The 19,952-nt window shown below is 44.2% G+C and overlaps 1 long non-coding RNA gene across 1 annotated transcript in view; it reads left to right on the top strand.

Annotated features, from left to right (window-relative positions):
• The window catches only part of LOC307206570, a 29,317-nt gene extending 19,262 nt beyond the window's left edge, over positions 1-10,055 (top strand). The window contains exon 3 of the long non-coding RNA XR_013834360.1: positions 9,831-10,055. This is a non-coding gene — a long non-coding RNA (uncharacterized lncRNA). The remainder of the gene's footprint in view (positions 1-9,830) is intronic.
• Positions 10,056-19,952: the final 9,897 nt, after the last annotated feature.

The following is a 19,952-nucleotide window of genomic DNA, read 5'->3' as shown; positions in this document are numbered from 1 at the left end:
AGGCCAGCCTAACCTCTCTGAGGCCTGGGACTTTGAGGATGTTATTATTTGCAGACCGTAGGTTTCTCTGTGGGGCATACCAGGAGAGGCGGTCCCGTAGGTACGAGGGTCCTAGGCCGTATAGGGTATAAATGCAAGGAAAAAGGTATTTAGTGGTTAAGAAGAGTCCTGCTGGATGAGGCCAAAGGTAAATCTAGCCCAGCATCGAGTTCTTGCAGTACCCAGTTAGATGCCCATGCTAAGCCCACAAATCAAACCTAAGCATAACAGCACTCTCCTCACTTGTGATTCCCACCAACTGGTTTTCAAAGGTGCATTACCTCCAATAGTGAAGGCTGAACACAGACACTGTGAATAGTAGCCACTGGTAGCCTTAGTTATCGATATATCTTCCAGTTTGAAGTTCATATTTCATAATTTTTGACCTGGCAATATATTGCAAATCACGGTGTGTGTGTGTGTGTGTGTGTGTGTGTTATGCAGAAATCATGATGCGGGAAAAACCGTGAAGCGAGCCAATACCTTTACATAACTCAATCCTTATTTCAGGCTGTCAGGCTTCAGGGAATCTGATCCCTCCCATGGTGGGCAGCCAAGAAGCAGATAATAAGAAGAGTTCTTACCAAGTCCTTTATTCAGTATTCACAGAGAGAGGCTTTAAAAAGTGCCTTGCCATCCCAGTAATGGCATTGCTCCGAATAAAGTTCCACCCCCTCCGTCTCTTCTATCGTACGTCATCCCTGCGCTGGCTGATTTGTGCTTTCTGCCTCTGAGCTTTCTGTTCTACTACTCTCAATGCACGCTGGGTCAGGAATGCTTTCTAATGATAATGTGTCAGCCAGCTGCTCTGGCTCTGCTGTTTCCCCCCTCCTCTTCCATTATCTCCCAGCTTTTCCCCTCTTCTGCCTCAGAGTCAAGACCTTCTGCAAATCACCATTGTAAATCTATACTGCCCTCCTCTTCTCGGGAAGGTTCAGGAGAAGGGGGCGCTGTCTCCTCCATTCCTCCTCCTGTGTCCGGTCCCTGACACAGACATCATGATATATTGGTATATCCTGATGTTGAAAACCAGATATTGCCTAGCCTTCCTCCATGGATTTGCCTAATCCGTTTTAAAGTCCTCCAAGTAGGTGTCCATTATTACATTTTGTGGAAGCAAATTCCATAGTTTTAACTATGTGCTGTGTAAAGAACTGTTTCCCTTAGTCTCTCCTGAATCTTTCAACATTCCAGTTAACTGGATGGCACCAATGATAATGAAGAATAAAAAGTTTTCTCTATCTACTTTGATAACTGCACCCAGGGCAAGTCTCCATGGAATCTTCCATTGAAGCCAGAAGTGCAGCCAGGAGTACTTGGAATTATTTTACAATCTTGGCAGACACTAGGCCTGTTGGCAGACCAATACTGCATTACAAAGATGTCTGCAGACATGACATGGAGGCTGGCAACATCAACCCTGCCATATGGGAATTCCTTGTAGATGACTGCAGTGCTTGGAGACAGACAGACAGACAGACAGACAGACAGACAGATTGTGTATCTACAGCAGTGGCCAGAGGAGGAATGACTGCTGGGAGGAATACCGAGAGAAAAATGCCATGGTGCACTTGTAGCACCAAAAACCAGACACCTTCATTTGCCCCACCTGCAATAAAACATGTATTTTGTGTACTGGTCTCTGCAGCCACAGCAGGCGATGTAGGCAAACTAAGGCCCGGGGGCCAGATCTGCCCCAATCTCCTTCTAAATTCGGCACGTGGACAGTCCAGGAATCAGTGTGTTTTTACATGAGTAGAATGTGTCCTTTTATTTAAAATGCATCTCTGGGTTATTTGTGGGGCATAGGAATTCGCCCCCCCCCAAAAAAATATATAGTCCAGCCCCCACAAGGTCTGAGGGACAGTGGACCGGCCCCCTGCTGGAAATGTCTGCTGACCCCTGATTCACCCCCCAAAGGCACACTCTTCCATTGTCTCTTGAAACAGACAGATGCCAACAACAACAACATATTGGGCAAGAATAGTTACGTCCTTCCCTCGCACGGACTGTGCCATTGCTGATGCTGGAAGAACAACAAGAGGGAATTGCTTTCTCCATCGCTTTTTCCTTGTGGTTTTCCAGGGGGGATCCAGCTTTCAGCACTGAAGGTTAGGGAAGGACCACAGCTCAGTGGCAGGCCAAGTACCTTGCATGCAAAGGGTACCCTCTCCCTGTATTCTCCTGCTGGGGTTGGGAAAGACCCTTGAGAATACAAGAGAATTTCAGAACTGTGTCAGTAAATGTGGGAAATTCACGTTCAGCATTGCAAATTATATCATTTTCTGCAGACCCTTGAGAATAATTCCCCGTCAGTGTAGACATTACTGAGCTACAGTAGGTGGACCAATGAACAGACTTGGTATAAGGCATATTCTGAGGAGAGAGAACCAAACTAGCTGGACCTTTATTTTGAGGCAACAAAATAATATTCATATTCCACATTTCCCTTGGTACTCTGTGCAGATTTTGGGCTAGGGGGAACTAATGTCTCCTGTGCTTGGATTTCCTGTGGCTTATGAGGACCAGATACACTGAGATGATAGATTAGATAGATGATAGATGATAGATGATAGATAGATAGATAGATAGATAGATAGATAGATAGGTTTAAAAAGGTATAGACTTGTTCCAAATGTGAGACAGATCCTATAATCCTGCGGCCATGTTTTATCCATACACCTCTCAACTAGCCTAACATTCCCAAGAAAATTAGTGAAATCAAATGCTTTGAAAATAGCATTAAACTGCCGATGCACCAGTGCAATATTGCTGTTTGTTCCTTAAGGGAGAATAATCCCTCCTAATGAATACAAATTTCCTATGCATGAAAGCAAGCATGTAGTTGGGGAGTCAAATGTTTGAAAAACAAAACAAAACAAATAATGCTGGATGTTGCCAGTCATTTGGCTGTGAGCTGATACAATGAGCACTGTGGAGTGTTTGTGCTTTTCCAAGTGTCTTTTTATCCTTTCCTCCACGTTTTCTTTTGCTACCTAATTTCATGCATGGGAGGTCAAAAGACAAAAGGTCAGGCCTGGTTTAAGAGCCATCTAAACAGCCTGCCATTAGTTAGGCCAGGAGAAAAGTGTCCCTGAATCTGTAAACATCATCAGGTTTCTCAAGCGGCACAATTCTCCCCACCCCCCACCCCATTGAGTTATATTTACAGAAAAACAAAGCAACTTCACATGTTTGCTTTTAGTGCTGGAATTATTGTGAGTGATGCTTTGAAAACATAGGAAATAAGGGGTTAAGTGAGATAGAATAGCTTGTGTCTAATTAAAGTAAGGTTTTAAAGGGCAAAAAAGGATGTAAAATACATTTCTGGTACTCAATATGTATTTTATGTAAACATTTCCAGTAAGATGATCCTAAATTCTCAACCTAATCCACAACCCTGCTATGATTGACACCACATTCCTAGTGTCTGTCCCACTTGAAAGTCTGTCCCACTGACAACTTTCCAAGTACAGTAGGTGTGATCGATTCAATTTTAGATCTCTTAGCTTTAAATCTGCAATTCTATACCACCAACCTGGGAGTAGATAGCATTGACTTAAAAGGGACTTACTTCCGAGCAGATGTGTAGAATTGCACTGTTAAGATGCAATCCTGCACACATCTACTTGGGAATAAACCTGTTGAATTCAGTGGGACTTACTTCCTACTATACACATACTGGGTTCAGCTGCCTGAAACCATTTCACTGAGAAAGCGAGACTGCTTGGTTATGTACAGTAAGACTTCACAGAATTCCCAGAGTTCCTTGGATATGAACCATCAGTTTACCCAGTTTGAAAGGGGTTTCTATTTAGTGTAGGTGTGCCCTTTGCATGGAGGTATGTTCCATTCAGATCCATGGGACTTGGTTCCTAGTAGATTTACTGAGAATGAGGGTGCCAATTATACTGAAGTCTGTAAAACAACAGTCAATAAAACGGCCCAGGGAAAGTCATTTGTACCACAATAAATCACCCAACACTTGATCCTAGAGGCAAATGATGTAATCCAGTCTCACGTAAACACTTTTAAATTCCATTGATTTCTGTGTGGGAGTTAATCACATTCTTAAGACTGCAGTTCAAAATACACTTATTAGGAAGTAATTCCTGTAGAACTAATTGGTGCTTATTTCAAAGAGTACTTTCTTAGGAGTCTTTTGCACAGTTTTCCCGCTGAAACTATTTGGACTTCAGAATGCTTTGGCTGGATTGTGTCCATTGTCTGAAACTTTTTCACCTAATTAGGATTGTGTCCATTGTCTGAAACTTTTTCACCTAATTAGCTGTTTAAATCCTGCTGAAGACAACAGGATTTAAACAGCCAAGCAATGTGCAAGGATCACACACCTTTCCTGTTTTGTTCTCAGAACTGAGGGTTGCAAACCAACACACAGTTTGAATCTCACTTTAAAAATGTCAAAAATTCTGCACTTGGTTCTAAGTAGCAACCACCAAATGTAGGGCTGCCATATTTCAAAAAGGGGAACTCCGGACACAAAATTGTTCAGCTTTTTTCAGTTTTGCCCAAAGTTGTTGAGTTTAAGTAAAATTGCCAAAAATTGCACTGCAGACATCCGGATTTTCCCAGACATTTGCTGATTTCTGCCCAGACACTGCTTCCAGCAACAGTATTCTGAGTATGTCCAGGAAATTCCGGACATATGGGAACCCTATGGAGGAAAGTTAAAAGTTAAGCAGAAGTCAATGAGAATAAAAATATACCTAATTCTTACTTGGTTGCACCCAATACGTGGAAATAAGGTCCACTCAATCAATGGCCCATAGCTTGCAAATAACTCATGGATTTAGATGGATAAGGTGTCTGTCTCTAATACGCTTTTTACTGCTTTACTGCTAGTCATTCAGCTCAACAGGTGTTTGAGTTTGGGCATCTAGGGAAGCAAAATTGATAACTTTCACAGGCAGGGTGAAGGAGAATTGCATGCTTTTTCTGAAACTCCCCTCCCTGTATATTAGAACTACAAGTTCATTACCCAGTTATATTATTAGGACTTTTTTTCAGTCAGTCGCTGGAACTCTTAAGAGAATGAGAGAGGTGTTCATGGTGAGTTCTGGCACCTATTTTTTCTAGAAAAATTGCACTGTCTAAAGATAACGTGGAGATGGGCCTGTGTGGTACCTTTGTACGAAATTCCCACAGTGCAACACAACAAACACCAATGATTGTTTGGGGGGGTGCCTTTTAAAAACACATCATTATTATTATGTATTTATTTCTACGCCACCTTTTTGCCCAAACATTTGCTAATCACTGGTGACAGTTTTAATTGCCCTCACTGTTATACTGATGATGTTTTAATTGTTTAATTGTTGTAAGCCACCTTTGATATTTTAAACAGAAAGCAGCCTATAAAAATAAATAAATAAATAAATAAATAAATAAATAAATAAATAAATAAATAAAAATTAAATGAAGAGAATAAGTAATGGCAGAAATTAAACTTTGCATTTTCACTTCCATGGGACAGGCCTTTCTCATGGGGGTTCCAAATTATGGAATTCTCCCCCCCCCCAATTGATCCTGTCTTGCTGTTTACCCATCCTGGAAACTAATTTAATAATAATAATCCAGAGCATTAGCCAGGTAATCCAGGATATGGGCGTAGAAAAATGTTTGCCAGAAATAAGGTTCTGATCCTGCCTTTCCAAACCCATTTTTGTAATCCACCTTGTCAGAGCACAGAGTTGGAAAACAGAAAATGGTGAAATCTGAGCTCCTCGGCTTCAGAGAGTTAGGGAGATCAGTTGCAGCGCATTTAAGGTTTCTGCTGTAGAAAATGAACTTTCTTTCACTCTCCGGTCCTATTTCTTTCCCCCCACTTTCCTCCTGCTGCCTGGGGTTCGCGTCTACCTCGCCTGCGCTGAGGTCTGGCCAGTCACCAAATCCTTCCGCGCAAAGGGGCCGAGCTAAGACGAGCTTCCTTGGGGCCTGCCTGCCTGCCTCTCTTCCTCCTCGCTCACTTTACGCAGTCAAGTCGCTGCCTTGACCGTCTGTAGGGACGCTTCTTCTCCTTCGGGCACTTGAAGAAGTTAACACGGCGCAGGCTCCAGCGAGTTGCGTGTCTTTCCTGGCAAATCCACAAGTCCGGTCCAAGAACGGATTTATTTTTTCCTCTGTGCCTGTTTATAGTATAAAATCATGGTGCTTAAAACACTTCAAAGAAGAGAAAACAGAAGTAGGAGCAGCAGAATTGAAGGAGATTGGGAACGGAAGAACATTTCTAACCAACGCTCCAAACCCTAAGAAATCCCACTGAGAGCAACTGGGCTTTTTCCCGAAGAAACGTGAAATGGATCGGGACGCGGTGGGAGAAAGATTCGCGCAGCTAATAATAGTAATAATAATAATTTTTATTATTTATACCACGCCCATCTGACTGGGTTTGGCTAGCCACTATTGAGCCTACGAACCTTTCCATGGAAGTAAGCCTCCACAGTTCAATGGGTTTACTTCCAAGTACACTTGCCCAGACTTAACAGCCTTAGCGAGGATTCTTGCGAATGTGCCCGAAGCTCTTTGAACCATAAACCATATTTACCATAAACATAAATAAAGTGCATTTAAAAAGAAGAAAGTGTTTGTTTGTTTTTTAACTTTAACTCTCCCCACTTTCTTCTACAAAGTACGTTCATCCCGCTGCCCAAAGCTTCAATCCACTTCGATTTAAGTGCTTTGAATAAGCCTATTTAGACTGCCCTCCTGTGCCACTTCTGATCAGATTTCCCCTAATAAAAATACTGGGCAAATCTACCCGCACTGTAGACAAGCTGCCACCCAATATTACTCTCTATTCATTCCAGTGGGTTTGCGCAAGAGAACATCCGGTTGGTTTCTGCACATTGCAACGCGACCCAGGAGGTTCCTAAGCACTGTATCGCGGGTCTGAGCACTCAACAGTGTTTACTCGGGAGTCAGTCCTGTTGATTCCAATGAGACTGATTCCGAAAGGAGCGTGCTAGAGTGTCAGTGTGACTTTCAACAGAACGCAGATGGATCAAATAACCGCGCGCAGCCTGATCCTAAACTTTTTTTTTTACTCGAGTGTAAGTTTCTTTGAACTCCGTAGGGCTTACTTCCGAGCAAACGGGGCTTAAAAAAACAACAACGTAAGATTCAGGTTGGGGATTGTGTGCCCATGGCTGTGACATGAGGGAAGTTTTAAGGGTGCCTTTCTTAAGTAAATCCCATAGAACAATCTAGCGGATTTACTTATGAGTAAAGCAGGAGCTGAGATTACAGAGTGACCCGGCAGGCATCTCCATACAGTCTTGTCTTTCCCTTTTATTTGCCACCACAATGAATTTCTTTTTTTAAAAAAACAAAACTCGCTTCAAAATATTAGTTCTGTAGCAAAACGGCAACCCGCTTAATCTGTTTTAGTGGAATAATCCTCTGCACATTTGCAAATCGTTGTGAAACCGAAAAGGGTGACGGGGGCGACGGCGGAAGTGGATTCGCGGGAAACGAAATTCATTTAATTTAAAATAATGGATAGCCGACATGATGCTATTTTTTCAAATGCACCAGAGTAAAAGGGTCAGAGTAAGACTCTTCAGCTTAAATTCCTAAAGTTGGCTTTAACTGCAATTCGACTCGTACTTAAGTATGTCCAGTTTAGGGGCTTACTTCCGAGTAAACACGGCGAAACCCGACCAGCAATCGCATCCATTTTCGATAGGATTTACTCTTTTAAAAAGAAAGACAGAAACAGGACGAAAACAGTCCTTTTTTTTAGGCACACCAGATCCAAAATATTCGTGTGAATTGCGGGGGGGGGGGAGTGCGCGTGTGTTTAGGATCGCAATTTTGCCCGAAAGTTACCGACACGCCCCGTTGAGTGTAGACTTTCGAAGTAAGTATGCGTTCAAACAGCCAAGCCATACTGCTATTTTAAAAGCCCCCCCCCCCCCAACCGTTGCGTTCAATTCTATGTAAAATTCGTACTAAGGCATCGGTAAATCTGCTTTAAAAGGGATTGGTCTGGTTTTTAAATTATTCTAAGAAGACCTTTTCCTCCGGATGCGAATTCCCTTGCCATAAATGTGGTTTTTCTTCAAAGTGATGGATTTAAGAAATTGTTTAGTTAAAGTCTTCGATCTTCAGAGCACACTGAGCCCTGGATTTAAGCCCCGTGGAATTTAGCGAGACTTACTTCTGAGTAAACACGGTTAGGATCACTCTGGGATTTAAAGCGATTAACAGATTGAGTTTCGACGTTTTCCTGGAAGTAAGTCCTGTTCATGTTGGGGAAACTTTACTTATGATTATGATTAGATTTTTATCATCTTCACAACAACCCTGTGAGGTAGGTTAGGCTGAGGGTTACCTCCTGAAATTCGTGGCTTAGTGCGGCTTTGATCCGGCGTCTCTAACGTTAGTCCACTGACATCAGTACAGTACTGAGTACAATGAGGCGTATTCTTTCAGCAAACAATGGAAGAAAATGCCATTAAAACCAATCAAGGAAAAGTATTTCGAATAGTACCTTTTTGTGGGGCGGGTGCTTTTTTTGTTCGATTTGTCGATTGCCCTTGGCACCTTAGTTCTAAACATATTTTCAGCAAGTTTCCTCAAAGATATTTTGTTCCGTTCGTAAGCCTTGGGCTGAAATCCTATCCAAAAGTCTTTGGACATAAACTTCATTGATCCAAGTGGGGCTGAACATGCAAAGATAGGATCAGATTGTTGTGCAATCCTATCTACTCAAAAGTAAGTACCACTGAGCACAGTGGAGTTTATTCTCTGGAAATAGAAACAGAAATCCTGCCTCAAGCCACTTACTTGGAAGTAAATACGTCTAGAAAGAAATAGGAATGATTTCCAACAGAAAAATACCCAACAAATACGCTTCTAATTCGGGCTTTGTAAGGAAATCTTAGTATGTTCAGTGGAATATATTCACCCTAATATTTTTAGAACTGCAGTCCTAACAACTCGATCCTAAATACATTACCTATTTTAGTCCCATTTTACTGTTAATGTGATTAGAGTCTGGTTTTAAGATGATTAAAAATAAGCTCACATCACACCATTCCTAGACTTCGGTGACACCAACCCAGAATGAATCTGAGCAGACTTTGGGATGTATTTATTTGAAAAGCAACGCCCATCGACTAAATGATCGCTATTTTATTTAGTATTGCTTTTGTGAAAGCCCTGCTGGTAGAAAGAATGCTTGCGTGTGTATATAAATCCTTCAATCCTTCACTTGGTCCATTAATAGATATCTTAATTCGAATATATGCTAGGCAAATGATACTACTCGCCTACCTTTAACGGTAGATCAGGGTAATAATATATGTGTAATGCTTTCAACACTTGAGTTATAAAACAAATGTCAAAGGCACGATCCAGCCAAGGTTAAAGGTTATTGGAGTCCCCCTAATTCCAGTCATTAAATAAAACGCATGGTTAACTTGCCCGTTTAAATAAACAGGACCAAAATGCTTCAGGTCAGTAGGAGTAGTAGTGATAGCAGCAGCAGCAGCAGCAGCAGCATGCTTCAGATTATTATTAGTAATAGCAGGAGCATACTTCAGGTTAGTAGTAGGCATGGTCATAGTAACAGCAGCAACCTGCTTCAGCTTAGTAGCAGCAGCAGCCAGGTGAGACTGGGTACTCCTTTGATACTCAATGAATCTGCTCAGAGGGGAATTGTCCTATCAGACAGTATTTCTTCCATCTTTTTGGGTGCTGGGGGCAGGAGGGGGACTGTGGCGCTTTACACCTGACTTGAAACACTTCTTTTGTGCCTGTTCAAACAGGGTTTTTCCGGGGGGGGGGGTCTCCAAAGAGCTGGCTATTGTCCTTCCCGCTGTGGAGTCCCTTCTCTTCCTCAGTGACCTTGACCTCGGATAGACCCTACTGAGGAGGAGGAAGCCCCCGGAAGTTGTTTAGCTGCCCTTGATTTTTCCCAGGAGGGCGACCAGTGGTGGCAAAGAAGAGCATGGGCTCACCCTGATGTTCAGCATATTTGTCTTTACAAAACAACAACAGAAAAAAAACCTTGCTGAAAAGTGGGTTTGCGCCATCATTCTCTCTTTTCTGAAGGGGGTGTCTGTGTGTGATGGTGGGGAAGGTTTCTGAACTGTCTTCTCTGCCAGATGGAGATTGGGGGGGGGGGGGACGAGAAAATAGCAAGACCCTGCAGTCAGCTCCAGGACCTGTTTTTGAAATGCCACTGCGCAAGAAGAAGCAGGAACAATGAAGACATCTCGTGGCACCTTGAAGACGTGGCAAATGAAGCATTGGAATTGCCCTGCTGGATCCGACTAAGGTCCGTCTAGCCCAGCAGCCTTCGGTTTCCAGTTCACCAGCCGGGCAGGAAGGTGACTTCGGGCCCTGGGGGTGTTCAGACGTCAACAGGAAGACCTCGTGCGGCTCCAGAGCGTTTCAGAAATTATGCTCCATTCATTGGTTTCATTCGCTGGCTTGTTAAGCCAGCTAAGCTAAAGGTCACCCCTACACCTTGTCGCGGGTCATTCCACAAGAGAATCCTGAGAAAGGGACCATCTCTGTTCACAAACTTGTCCGGCACGGACTGAGGTATAAGCCAGAGCCTCAAACCGATGCCCAAACGCACAGGAGCCTTCCGCGGCGCAAGGAAACAAAGAAACTATTTGGCAAAGCAAGGCTGAAGGTAGCACACTACGAATCAATCGGTTTAAGTTAACACGATTCCATTAACAACAGAGTGCCTCTGGGCACGTGAGGAGTGCTTCCTTCAGCAAGTACTGACAGCTGCGGGCGTTCCAGAGGGAGAACATTTCCACTCTGCAAAAGGGGCGCCCGTCAGTATTAATAACAACTAATTATTATTATTATTATTATTATTATTATTATTATTATTATTATTATTTGTACCGCGCCCATCTGACTGGGTTGCCCTTGATAGGGGCCTCCCCCACTTTTGGCACCCAAGTGGATGGGAACACCCCTAATTCCTAGAGGAAGGGGGGTAAGTAGGGGGCATAGCTGTCCACGTTTTCCCCCTTTTAATTCCCTTATTCCGAATAGGATTCCTCGCAAGAAAAGGGAAACGTTGACAGCTATGGTAGGGGGTGTTCATACTCTGGTTGGTCTTGTGTGCCAAGACCCCAAACCTAGTCCTAAATGGGCGATCCTATTGGCTCAGAAAGAAAATTCCCCCAGGAGCGTTTGTTCCTTCGGCTGCGAAGGGGTTTTCAGCCAGGCTGGATGTCATGTCTTTTCTGGTGCAACCCAGGGAGTTTTAAGGCCACTCCCGTTCAAAGAGGCGACCGAAGTGCAAGCCATGGGGGGTGGGGGAGCGGAGAAGAGAGAGGAAGAAAGAGAGGAAGAAAGAGAGAGAGAGAGAATGTTAATCGCGCAGGAATTTCCTCCCCCCGCCCCTCCCTCCTCGATCTGGTTTCTGAAATCCGGGCGCAAAATGCTGCCCCTTCTTCCCTTCCATCCAGTCAACACGCGAGTTTCCACTGAGCGGAAATGTTCCTCCGCTGAAAGGGGCGCGAATGGCCGGCCTTCCTCCCCCGCAGAGTCGCTTTAATTAAAGTCACAAAGTCGCGGTTGATCCTCGGCTTGGCTTCTGCGCCTTCAATCGGCTTTCCCCGCCTCCTGCCTCTCCACCCCCCTTTCCCCCTCCCCCCTTTCTTTTTTTTTCCTCCCTGGAGTTGACTCGGATGCAGTTGAACACTTGCAGGGGCAGCTTCGTCCAGATGTTGCAACAGCTTTTCAGGTGGACAGAGCAGACAAAGCATAGGATAAAGCCATCTCCTAGGGGCCGAGGTCCCTTTGCCCCCCCCAATAAAATATTTCAGGGGGCGGCCTCCCAAAGTTAATGGGCATTGTTTACCTGTCCCCCAGATGTTATTCAAATTGGCACTCCTGGACAGATGTGTGTCATCCCGCTCGACTCACACCATGAACTCTACAGCCTTCCCACTCCTCTTTTCTCCGCCCAACTTCCTTCTATCTCTTTTCCCCTTCTTCAAACTTTGCCTTTGGAGAGGGTTGAACAACAACAAACCCACCTCTGGACCGGCCCTTATTTGACCTTGGTCGTCTGAAAAGGTCCTGCCGGCAGAATGGCAAGCCCACTAACGTCGAAGTAACTCGGAGAGTGATTTTATTTTATTTTATTTCATTTCACAACATTTATTGCACGTTTTTCCACTTGGGGGAAAAAAAAAAAACAATTAACACCAACAAAACGGGGAGGAAACGAAAACTGCGGAGTCGGGGCCGTTTTTGCGGACCGAAGTGGTTTAAAGTCAAGCATTTGCCCGCAAGGGCCGAGTAGATTTGAAACTCAGCTCCGTTTCCCATTCCTAGCCAACAATTCTCGCCCACATTTTTTGCACCTCCGACTACATTAACTCCGGCTGGGACAGCCTCGGTGATTATAAGCTCCTCAGGGCAGAGACCTTCCTGTTTGTCCTTCTCCCACCCGTTCCCACCTAAAAGCCCCGACGCGCGTAGATTAAGGGGAGCTGCGACCGCCTGGTGGTGGAGCACGTTCTTTGTTTGCATGAAGCCCAGGATTTGACCCCTGACGCCTCCTCTTAAGAGTCTCCCAGGTGGCCCTGCCGGAAGGTCGCAGCCAGTGAGTAGACAATACGGAGCCTGTTTTGTAGAGATGGAAGGTACCCCAGGGGTCATCTAGTCCAACCCCTTGCAAGACAGGAATTTTATGCCCAACGTGGGGCTCGAACGCAGGACCCTCAGGATCTACCGAGTGAGCTATCCCAGATGAACCAACGGCTTCGCTCAATATTTGAGCAGTTTCCTATGCAGCAATTAATAGCAATACAATAACTACTAATTAATAGCAATACAATTTTCTTCAAAAGTCAGCTCAGCGGGACGTAAACTCTTTTTTTAAAATCTGCAGGTGGGATGTTGTTTTTACTTAAGTGTCTGCCCTTCCTCCCCTTAAAAAAAAGTAACTGTCAGTGAAAGGTGATTTTTGTGAGCTGACACTCCCCTCCTCCTCCCTACCGTAATGTCAAATGTTTCTACGCGGGCAGCTATTTCAGAGTTTGCACCCACCCACACTCTACCTTGTCTGCCTTTCTCCTTCTCCTTCTCCTTCTCCTTCTCCTTCTTCTCCTTCTTCTTCTCCTTCTTCTTCTTCTTCTTCTCTGTTTGATTTCCTTTTGTTGCTAATCTCTGGAGATTTAAAACAACAATAACAACAACCCAACCCCCTGTCTTTTATCTTTTCTGGGTTAGCTGGCCCGCCTTACCTGTTTGCAGCGTGTGTCCGCTGAGCGACAAAAAAGCCCTGATGTTTGGTAAATGGCAACGATTGCGCGTGTGCGCCCTGCGCCGCGCCACCTGCGCGGGTGTGGCGGCCGCGGTGCTGTTCAAACTGCGCGGAAAAAGAGGCCGAAGATTAAGGTGCCAAGACATTGTGATTGTTATGACGCCGCATGGAGGGGTTGAAAGGGTCAGAGACTCTCAACAAACCCCTCGCCCCCCCCCCCAGTGCAACTGTCTTCTTTGCAACAACAATGCGCAGGATTTTTTCCTGGTGGCAACTGGTGGTTTTTTGTTTTTTTGTTTAACTCAGTCAAGGTATTAGCTTTGGAAAAGGGGAGGGGATTCCTCGGGAAAGCACTTAACAAAGTCTGTGCCGCCAAAGGCCATTCAGAAGCCTTTTTCTCCAAAGTGTTAGTTCCACTACTAAACCCGGGAGAGGATTGTTTTGTATGTGTGTGTTCTGAAAAGCCACTGAGAAAATGAAAGGAAAGGGGAACTAGGCCTTAGGCTGAGAATCGCTGACATTTATGCTCCGTGCATGGGTGGAATGAACCTCATTTTGGGTTTGTGATGCACATAACTGGGAGGCGAGCAAAGGTGGCTTAAAAACTTATTGGTGATAGTGTCGTCGTTTACTAGCTCCGAGCTTGTCTTGGCCTGGGATGGCACACACCAGCTCAGCTGCAATGCAACCATGCAATGCGCAATGGGGTCAGGGCGATCCTGTGCAGCTTTACTCAAAAGTAAGCCCCACTGAGTTCAATGGGGCTTGACCCTTCCTTGGTAAGTAAGTGTGCAGACAAGAGCCGTGTCGAGGGTGTTCTGCTGCGTCGGTAATGGCTTGTTTCTATTGTTATTCCTACGGTTAAATACAATCCTGTCAAGACGCTCTGGTATGTTTAACGTTCTCCTCCACTACCGCAGCCTTAGGACATGCCACTCATTTACAGTTTGGGAACTGGTTTGCACAGAGAGAGATCCTGTTCAAGACGGGCCGCGACTCAAACGCTCACTGGTCACAAAGGACTCCTGGGTAATCGTCACCTCTTTTCCTGGACAATGAGCCCACACCCAAGTCAAAGTCACTCCAGCAGTGGGTCCAGAAAAGGTTTAGGTTCTTTGTGCAGAAAAGATATACGTTCCGAGTTCCTTGATTCGTCTACTAGTCCGGATTCAGTTTACCAATACCAATCTTATGCTGATCCACTATTTCCAGCTGGTGAGCGCTAGCCAACCTCCCTTATGCATCTGGAAGAAAGTTCCACGGAATTCTACGAGACTTTCTCCCCCGGCTGCAAGTCTATGTGTATTTAATGTACTTGGGGAAAGTACCACCAAATATAAGGAAACTTCTTCTCAAATGCTCAAAGATTGGGCTGCACACTCCCCACCCCCCTTAGCTAACAGGTTACTACCAAAGGAGAGGAAGAATCGTCCCAAACCAATGGCAGTACAGTAGTTCAAAAGAGCTACTCCGCTTGCAAACTTTGAATCTGGAATCCTCAAAAGGGTGTGAGTGGGAATCCGGATAGAAACCGTTTCTTTCTTGATGAGGTTAGGGGCGATTCTCTTGACCTGAGCCTGTGCTGTTGGCACCCATGCTCTCAAGAGGCAACATTACACACACACGTGCACGCACGCATTTATGTTTAAAAACAAATATTAGGAATAAATTGATTGTGGGGACTATCAATTTATTTGAGCGCTACCGACGGGTGTAGATGCAAACTACAGGTTTTGCCCTTTCTAGCTATTCAATGCGCAACGGTTTGCGCGCGCACTGAGTGAAAATCAATAGTTTAGGCATAAAGGTGTATGTGAGTGTGTATAGGCTCGCTCAAACCCACAACCTGACTGATACTGAGTGGGCTGACTCCTATCCATGCAAGTATACAAGGGCATCTATGGATAATCAGCAAGCCCGTTTCCGAACAGGCTTATACATTATGGAACATGGGTCAGCTGATATGCCTGTTACGCGTAGGTGTGGGCGCGGGCATTTATGCGCTGGTATCTTACATGGCTATGGGTCAATATAGGTCTAGAAATGCAACACATGCCTTCATTTGCAAGGGGGCAGTCAGACCCACAACCCAGTCAAAAGCGTAGTTTCATTGGGACTGTCCCCCCCACCTGATTCTTCGATAGTTAGTACCTTTTGTTTCAGTGGGATTTTATGCCACCGAAAATTGTATTTCTAGAGAGAAGCCTGCACCAGTTTAAAGCTAAATGCTGCTGCTTAAGTAGAATGCAGGATTTATGCATTCACACGCAAATAGGTGTCTGTATTGGTATCCCCAAATAGTCACATATGCCTTTATATAAACATCTCTCCCCTCCCCCTTTCAAATCCTAAACAGGTTTACTTGGAATTAGTCACACAGATCAGAATAAAGCATACACCCAGCTGCCGGGTCCTAGCCATGTTTACTGTGAAGCAAGTGCTTTTGCTCCTGGTGAGGTTCACTTCCTGGTAAAAAGGCGTTAGATCTGATTGCACACGAATGTTTCAAGGTGGGAATGAAACGTCTCTTTTACTCGGGTGCATATACACACACGCGCGTACACGGCGCTGCAATGCCAGAGATGCAATGACGTCCAGCCCCGCTGGTGAGGAGCCACGAGGATGGATGTTGCCAAAGGAACTGTTTGCCTTCGAAAATCCTGCCCCCACCCGCGCCGCCCCGGTTGTTTTCATTCTTCCTTTCTGAATACCTTGTAACGCTCTGCAATTGGGGTGAGGGTTAAGTAAACAAGTGCAAAATCTTTATAGGGTTGGGGTTTTGGGGGGGAGGGATATGAAAAACAAAGCAACTTCCCCCCTTGCAAACTAGGATCAAGGAAGCCAGACACATTTTTTTAATGGTAAAATTCGAATATGTTTTTACTGGGTTTAGAAACAGTTCCTCTTTACACAAGGAGCGTTTTTCATATGACACCGCATTCTCTTGTAAGTCGAAAGGGATGGTTTTATTTCAGAGTAAGCAAAGCAGCGTGTGTGTGTGTTATTTATATAATATATAAACAAATCAGGCGACTGAGACGTTAGAAAAAAAGGGAAGTAATGCAGCTGAAAGCAGAGGCAAAATATGCAGAAAGTCAATTCGGGCGTGTTTTGTTTTGTTTTGTTTTTTTAACGCAAATAGCTGCGTCTCGAAATATTTTGATATCTACTACGTTTGGGATACAACTGGCGCGATTCTCCGGACAGTTCTCCTGCGCAAGGCCCATTGTAGCGTGTTGGGGACTCGTGGCGGTGGGGTTTGGGCAAGAGCGTTTGGCAGAGGATTGTGTCCTGTGACGCGCAAAAATGTCCACCCGAGGGAAAGTGGGGCTGTGCTCGGAGGCGCGGTGGGGAAGACCTGGAAGCGTGTTGGAGATGTAAACATGAAACACCACGGTCCCAATACATTCGCCTGGAAACAAGGGCGCTTAGTTAGAACTGAGGCGCCAATATTTTGAAGGGGGGGGGGAGCACTTCCCCCTTGTTTATCAATCCGGATCCTGTGCATGTGCCTGGGTCCTACTACTTTCAAAGAGGCTTAGCCTAAAGGTTTGCACATTTATGTATTATTTTATTTATTATTACAAATGTAGAGGCCCTTCTTCCTCCTCAAAGGGGGCGTGGGCGTGGGCGGCTCAAAATAATAAAATTGCTTAGAAAGAATAGACTACTAAAGAATTCTACTTCAAGTAAACCAGATCATCCTTAGTTTTCAGTGGATGCTCCTCCTTCCTCTTCCTCTCTCCTCATCCTCATCAGTTTTAATCGATCTTACCTGCACCTAGCTCCATCTGTAACAAAGCAATTGTATTATTTTCATCTAATCTAATATTTTCAAACGTGCGCGCTCGCATGTCATCCTATGCTTCTGTAAAAATCCAGTTTTAGGTCTAAGCTTTCGTAAGTACTGTGTGCGAAAGGCGGTTCACATATTTATGAAATAAATAAATAATTTGTTTGCAATGGCACATGACCTACAAGCAATGGAGATTTATTGCAAATAAATAAATAAATAAATAAATAAATAAATAAATAGAAGAACGATTTTATTGGTATGATGGTTATTTTCCCGGAGTTTGCATGGATTTACATCCTGGTTATATGAACAGAGTTCACTTGTAAGGATGCATTATTGCGGATAAGCGAATTTCCAGCTTTGGGTTACTGAAAACAATACAACCACTGGTATAATTTACTGGGATCCTCGAACTGTTAGTCAATACCTTCCAGGTTCTTTTTCTTCTTCTTTAAAAATGTGATCTATTGTTTCTCAAAGACCTTGAAAATATTTTTTGGGGGGGCAGGATCTAGACAACCTTTAAGTCATTACAGCCCCATAAATATCAGTGGGAGAATTAAGCAAGTGCTTAAATATATCCTGTTTAAATCAATGGACCTAATCCTACGTACACAATACATGCGAGTAAAAGCCCTGTTTGAATTACTTCCCAGTAAGCTATCCTATTAAACAGTCGCAAGCTATGTAGCACAATGACTTGGAAGTAAATCTAGTTGACCTCAGCTGAAATTACTTTCCAGTAAACATGGGGCAGGACTGGACAGCGGAAGGACTTAAATTTGGCTGTGTTGTGAAACACGCGCATGCTCAGCAGGCTTGTACACAAGCACACACCATGCACATTTTCCACTGGCAAATGTTTTGAGAGCATGATCCAAACAATTTACCATGCGTTTGCATGGATAGGACTAAATCCTGGGGAATGTAGGTTTAGTTTTCTTTTTTGTTTTGGCAGAAGATGCTTTATCTAAACTCAGGCTATTTTCTCCCAAGTCCCTGTTGACGAATTGTGCCTAAGGTGCCTTAAGGTGATTGAAGAAGGCGGCCTCCTGGTTAATTTAAAAGACCAAAAGACCCACCTTTCAATCTGTAACGGAGACAGGTAGCAGTTTAGCTCCCCAGCAGCAGCTGCAGGAGGAGATGTGAGGGGAAGAATGCCTTTTTACCTCCCTTTGCATGGTGAAGAGAATTATTTTGCATAAATGGACCGTTTGCCATTCTATCGACATGGGGTCTTTCTCACCCCCAATATTGTTCATTCGCTCGGTCTACTTCGCTTCCCTAAAACTGAACTCACTGAAGCATCCATCTCTCCTGCACTCGAAGGGAGAGAGAAGTGTGTGTGTGTGTGTGTGTGTGTGTGTGTGTCTGTGTATGGTCTAGATTAAGAAACTATTTTGATACCAAGTTCAACTGTAATGACAGACAGCAAAGAATGAGTGGCTTAGCTGCCTGGTGGAACAAGTAGATTTATTTTAGACAGGCATGAATATTTCAAAATTAATCAGGCCGACTATTACAGTGAAGGAAATTAAAGTGCAAAGCCCATTCCTTCCCACCCCCCGCCCCATAGTGTCGTGGCTAATATTTAATTTTCTCTTTAAAAAATGCCACCCCTTCTTTATTAGAATTGAAGGCGTGTGTGTAAGAGCCTTACAGCCTGTGTAAGAATCGAGCATCTTCTGTTGAAAAAGGCGGGGACAGACGGTCAGAATACGGGCTATTAATACGTTTGGATAATACAGTCTATCTCTCCCTCTCTCTCTCCATCCCTCCCCCCAACTCCCAACACGCGACGAATGAAAGAACTGAACGTTTTCCCATACATCCTTTGCGCGGATAGATCTGGAAGTTATTTCCAGAGATTCCGTGCCTTTCTGTACAGCTGTGTTAGGAGGCACTACTGTGACTAGTGAGGACGGGACGACCAAAGATGAGTTGGCCGTGTTGACATATGAAACAAATAATAAAAAAATTAAAAAGAGGACATTGTTTCATTGCACTATAAGGACCATTGGAACATGGCAGCACCTAAAACATGCATTGGCTTTGTTGCGTTTTATAAACACGAAAGCAAATAACCCTTCATCCAGGGAAAATGATATTTCGACTTCAAAATAAGAAATATATAATTACTTTGGGTTTGGGGTTTTTTTACGTGTTCTTTCTTCTTCTTGATCTCCACCCCCCAGGCGTTGGCTTCAATAGCAAGGGTCCCCCCCCCTTTCTCTCATTCTCTTATTTTTAAATTTGGTTCGGCTTTATTTTGGAGAGCAACGTGCAATTTTAATAACTCCAGGCGAATACGCTGCCAAGAGCTCTCTCTCTCTCTGTGTATCCATCAGTCTCTATTTATTGTCCCATTTAATGGTAGTGAATGGGTTTTTAATGAAAAGTTGACCGGCTACTTTACTTTCTCCAAATCCTGTAAGTTTCAGTTAAATCAATGGCGCCTTTTCTGCCTCCGCCTTCCTTCCACAACGTTGTTCTGTAAACAGCTCCAGTAACAGTTTAAGGCTGCAAACAAACTTTGATTCCTGCTACAACAGATGTCAGAGCTTCTTGAGTTTTGGCTGCGTCTGGGGACATCTTGTGATGTTTTTAGAGAACAGGACATGATCTCACATGGCGAGAAGCTCTTTAGTTCCTTAATCATTTCACGGTTCCTTCGGAGGCTTTCTTCCCACCTAAAACGTTTAGTTTCAGCTCACTGATCAGCTGCAAAGGCTCGACGGGGAGCGGAAGAGTTGAATTATTCCAACCTGCAAGCAGCCCCTAAAAAAAAAAAAAAAGGAAAAAAGTGGAAACTTTTTTTTTTTACCCCTCTCTGTCCATTTCACCAAG

This window comes from Podarcis cretensis (genome assembly GCF_951804945.1).
Source record: "Podarcis cretensis genome assembly, chromosome: 17".
Classification (NCBI taxonomy): domain Eukaryota; kingdom Metazoa; phylum Chordata; class Lepidosauria; order Squamata; family Lacertidae; genus Podarcis; species Podarcis cretensis.
Note: the sequence above shows the minus strand (reverse complement) of the source record. Positions and strands in the feature narration are given on the sequence as shown.